The sequence below is a fragment of the Solanum pennellii genome, chromosome 11, assembly GCF_001406875.1.
Source record: "Solanum pennellii chromosome 11, SPENNV200".
NCBI classification, from domain to species: Eukaryota; Viridiplantae; Streptophyta; class Magnoliopsida; order Solanales; family Solanaceae; genus Solanum; species Solanum pennellii.
The window spans coordinates 24,394,665-24,400,195 of record NC_028647.1 but is presented as its reverse complement, the minus strand read 5'-3'; the positions used below and the strand labels follow the sequence as shown (position 1 = coordinate 24,400,195).

Genomic DNA, 5,531 nt, shown 5'->3' with positions numbered 1-5,531 from the left:
CTACTCAGTACTTGTGCCTTGTACTGACCCCTACTTGTATTTGTTTTTCTTTGTTAATTGTGGAGTGCAGCAAACGTGTCACCGTCTTCAACTCAACCGCAACTCTAGTCAGTCTTCATCAAGCCAGATTTCAGGGTGAGCTATTGCTTCTAGCTTGGACTGAATCTTCCTCTTCATGTCTTGATGCCTTGAAATTCCGGCATGGACTAGCTTTTTACTTATTTTTGCTTCTTAGATACTTTTAGATTAGTAATTTGAAGATAGATGTTCTTGTGGTGATGACTTTCAGATTTTGGGAATAATGATTGATAAATTTTAGAAGTTATTTAATTGATTTCGTTAATGAGTTTTAAGTCTTCCGCATCATATATTTTGTTATTTATGGTTGAAATGGTGGGGTTTAGATTGGTTGGTTCGCTCACATAGTAGGATAAGTGTGGGTGCCACTCGCGACCCGTTTTGGGTCGTGACAGTTGAAAAGGCTGAGGTAACTGTTGACATCATATGTAAGGGGCTGTGTTTAATATGAGCATATATGACTTGTCACATATTATTTTGTTAGAGATTGATTCACACTTCTACCTTTTTTTTAAAGAATAATTGCATGGCAGGATTTTCTTCTATAAATCTCAATATAATTCCAAATAAAAATACAAAGCAGAAATTATCGCAGTGCTAACTAGACATAGATGCCCAATTTATTTGTTTTTGCATAATTTTTATCTTTGACACTCACTTATTTTATTATTTTAGGTCATACGGTAGGATGCTCAATAACAACTGGAAGATTAAACACAATACAACGTACAAAAGATTGCAAGAATTTTTTGAGGGCTATACATATATGTTGTTAATTTTAATTTGTATTATGTATAATGCTCATTATTAAAAAAATTACTCCATGCTATTAAGTTTAATATGTTTGTACTCGATTATTTAATAATTTTAATTTTTAGATAAAATTTTAAATTTATGTAGACCTAGCTATGTATAAATTATAATATTACTACAAGTTTAAATTTCATTAGTGACGAAACATTTTATCTTCAAAAACACAATTATTAGTGACAAATACATTACTTTTTTAAGACGATAACATTTTCATCATTAAAGTATGAAATTCTGTGACAAAAATATTTTTGTCCCAGAAATTGCCTACTTATTTAAGATATTTTTTAGCGATAATTTTATTTTGTCGGCAAAAGAATTATTTTTAGTGACGACATGATTGTTTCGACTACAAAATCATTTAAATATATTGTTTTCAATAATTTTCTTCTTAAGAGACGATAAACAAAGTGTATGTAAAAAGTAGTTTCTAGTGACGAAATATTAATAGCTTGACTGTGAAACGCATAAAATATTAGTGACAAATTCCATTCCCTAATTAAACTAAATAATTAGTGGCACATCATTTTCGTCGGCTATAATAACCTAATTATTGACAAAAATTTATCTTTACCTACAAATGTAAACAATTATTGTGAAAAAACAATTTGTCATGAATACGAAACATTTGGACGATAATATTTTCGTAGTTAATATATTTCTATTTAGTGATGAAACACTAAATTGTCTATGTATACATTTAGTGACCCATGCTTTAGGGATGAATGACTGACGAATTATTTTTCGTCACTAAATTCTTTTTGTGACGAAATGTCAATTTCTTGTGACAAAATTATTTGTCGCTAATAATCAAATTTGTTGTAGTGATGATTGACCGCTTCAAGACTACCTAAATAATCCTTAAGACTATTTAAGGCCTAAATCAGGTCCACATAATCAACATTTCCCTAACTAGAGTCATTCTTAAGACTTATCTAGGTAAGATACGAAGTGACCATTCCTATGCCCCTTCACATCTTAACTAGACAACCCTTAACTACTCTAGGTAAGTACTTATTCATTTAACGTACTTTATTAACTTAAGTCATTACTTTAATTAATTGATTTAAGATTTATTCATCACATAAAGACATTAAAGTAATGGTCTTGGAGACCTAGGGTCTTTAACTAACACCTTCAAAGCCTATTGTGAAATGTCTAGATAGCATCCCATACCACCACCTAAACTTCATAGAACTTCTCTAATGCTAGTAGGTATCCCATATGATGACAATAGACAATAAACGACATAGACCATGATAGCAAAGCATGAAATCCTGAGTTCTATCCTACTCCGATGAGGGTGTTCTACTTGTCTATGGTAGAACTTGGACACATCCCATGTATGCATATGGTTAAGGAATATGAAGGGCATGCTTTGTACTCTAGTCTCATTCTTTAACTAGAACTACTTCCCTTATCATACTCACTCGGTGCAAGCCTTGGTTCCTATAGATTAATTTACATTAAAGGTTCATATAAAGGGGTTCCATATTAAGTTCATAACCAATCACATTTACCCTAACAAAGAAAGGTCCAGTAGGGCTACCTTACTATGGCGACAAGAAGCTCATAATGACTTTCGTAAGGTTTGATATGATATCGTTCCAACCAACCATCCTTAAGTGTATCATTCCTTTACTTGAAGGATACCATTACAACTTTCGACTTCAACATTCATAACCTTACCACTAGGTTCAAGGTTTCACATAAAAGAATCTCTTAACATCATTTAAGGTCTCATGTAATTCATAAATACAATACTAAGATGCTTTAGAATCCTAAGTCAAGACATCTCATATTCACATTCATACATGTATCAAGTAAGGGACACAAGTTAACTAAGACAAGACACAACATACTTTTCTTTAACACATATTACATGTCCTTCTAAAAGCACATAAAAATAACACTTATAATCTTTATGTCATCCTTTATACTATGATATCATCATAAACATGACCATCACAGACTCATATAGTCAAGAAGGAATAACCATGCATCAACCCTAAGACTATACACATAAAGTCATAATCATAATTTAACATGATCACCTAATTAGAATCAATATAAGAACACATATACTTTCACATCATTTATCATGTAGATAGGCATATCCAACTTCACATAATCAACTAGAAAAATCATCATAATACTTCAAGTAGTTACCGACAAGACCATGATCATCATATTACATAAAATAACGCCGACAAGGCCACATCAATTGCAAGTAAAGCACATAACACCGCCACCATGATTGTACCATACCAATCACAACATAAGTTAAGTCTAATTAACATAAAATAAAGTAAATTAGGGCAGCGTACCACCACTCCGTCCTCAACACTTCAATCCAATACTAAACCATCCAATTCAATACCATAAGGCCTTTACCCATGGCCATGAACATCAATTCAATATAAAAACTATCATATTCAATGTAACTAGGTCAATTCAATATTAATTTATCAATCTAAGACAACCTAGATATCAATTAAATACAATTATTACATCAACCAATAGCCCATAAAAACTACACTAGAATTCATAAGCATTAAGTCAATATCAAGTAACCCATAAAGTAGTAAAAACTAGGTTCATCAATTACATAGGTTCATAGGTTAATTGAGTTAAGATAATTTAATTAATAGCAATTCAATCCTTATTCAATGCTTAAAAACCATTAATGCAAGAACCCATGTATAGATCATGAAATTGGACAATTCATCTTTGTAAACTTTAGAAAACATCTTCAAAAGTTGGGCTCCTTGATGAATAGAGTTTCAAGGATCAAAAATCATACCTCAATTAAGATAATTCTTCAATTTTATGATTAATGTCCACTCAATTCTCCAATCCAACCCGTTCCTTGAGTTTTGACTCCAATGGAGTTCTAGAGATTTTATAAGGGAATTTTGATTTTGATTTTGAAGAATGAAATATTCCAAGTGTTTTAGGCTTATAAACATATTTAAAATATCCAAAAGCACCATTATGAACCTACATTTATCTTATTTGGAAGTGGGGTGAATTTACTACTTCACCCCTAAACTTAATAGTGGCCTGCGCAGGAAACACAAACCAATGACGGTTGGCCATCGATGGCCCATTCCTTGACCAATGGAACGTCCTGTTGGTCCATCGTCTTGGACTGAGGATTGTATTTTGCTGCCTCTCCTCCCACGCCTAATTATTTACCACCCATTTACGGGGCATCGACAGGCCGACGAGTCGTCGTTTGCCTCCGTTGTTTGGGGCTGTCTTGGACAATCTTGGACACCAACTTGGGTCCTTCCCCAAGGACCATTGGATGGTCCTTGGGGATGTTTTTCCCAACGTGTACAACGCAAACATGATTGTATAGATTTTAGGACCTCTCTCATGAATTTCATCTAAAACAAACACGTAAAACTCAACGAGACATGCCTAGACACACAAGGACGTTTGACCTCCAAACTTCTCAAAACATGACACACTAACTATATACACTATAATAACTCATATAATTACCTTATAACCTCATGAATCACACATAAACACATAAAACCACATATGAGTCACATATGTGTCTTAGTCGTGGAACATCTTTGTCATCCCTTGATGTTTGACTTCCACTGCACCTAATATCTTAGACACTGACTTGATACCAATTTTAGAGCACTTCAGGATATCAGAGTATCATGACAACCATGTTACGCTCCATCTTCACCTATGTCATTTTCGGGATCTTACAATGGTACCTTGTCGTTTGTTACTCCTCTTGTAGCTTAAAAGCTTGACATTTAAACCGATATATTGAATGAAACTTTTATGGTGTCTACCCGCCGGGTGAGCCGATTGTTGCAAAGAGGGTAAATAGAAATTTTCCTTTAATGTTGCCCAATAGAGTTACTTATGTTGAACTAGTAGAACTTTATATGTTTGATTTTGGATGTCATATTGGGTATGGATTGGTTACGTTCTTGGTTTGACTTTATAGATTTTAGAACAACGGTGATGAAGTTTAACTTTCCATGTGAGCCCGTTTTAGAGTGGAAGGGGGGAAATTCTATTCCTAGAGGTCGTATCATCTCTTGTTTGAAAGCTTGTAGGATGATATCCAAAGGGTGTTTATACCATATTGTAAGATTCAAAAGTTAGACTCTGAAATTCCTCCCATTAAGTCAGTCACCGTAGTGAGGAAATTTTTCGTAGGTCTTTTTTAAAGATCTTCCCGGTATTCCTGCCGAACAAAAAAATTATTTTGGTATCGACTTTTTACCGGATACAAATCCATTTCAATTCCTCCTTATCAGATGGCTACGGCCGAATTGAAAGAGTTGAAGGCTCAACTCAAAGATTTACTAAACAAAGGTTTCATTAGACCTAATATTTCTCCATGGGGTGCTCCAGTTTTATTTGTGAAGAAGATTGATGGATCCCTTAGGATGTGCATTGATTATTGCCAACTCAATAAAATAACTTTAAGAACAAGTATCATCTCCCTCGGATTGACTATTTGTTTAATAAACTCCAATGGTCAAGCTACATTTCTAAGATTGACTTGATATCGGGGTATCACAAACTTAGGATGAGAGGTGAGGATATGCCAAAAACGGCATTTTGGACTAGATATGGTCACTATGAGTTCTTAGTAAAGTCCT

At 33.7% G+C, this 5,531-nt stretch overlaps 1 long non-coding RNA gene across 1 annotated transcript in view; it reads left to right on the top strand.

The window, feature by feature from the left end:
* LOC114074825 overlaps window positions 1–917 on the top strand; it is a 10,249-nt gene extending 9,332 nt beyond the window's left edge. Inside the window, exons 2-3 of the long non-coding RNA XR_003575117.1 lie at window positions 71–135; window positions 754–917. This is a non-coding gene — a long non-coding RNA (uncharacterized LOC114074825). The remainder of the gene's footprint in view (window positions 1–70; window positions 136–753) is intronic.
* Window positions 918–5,531: the final 4,614 nt, after the last annotated feature.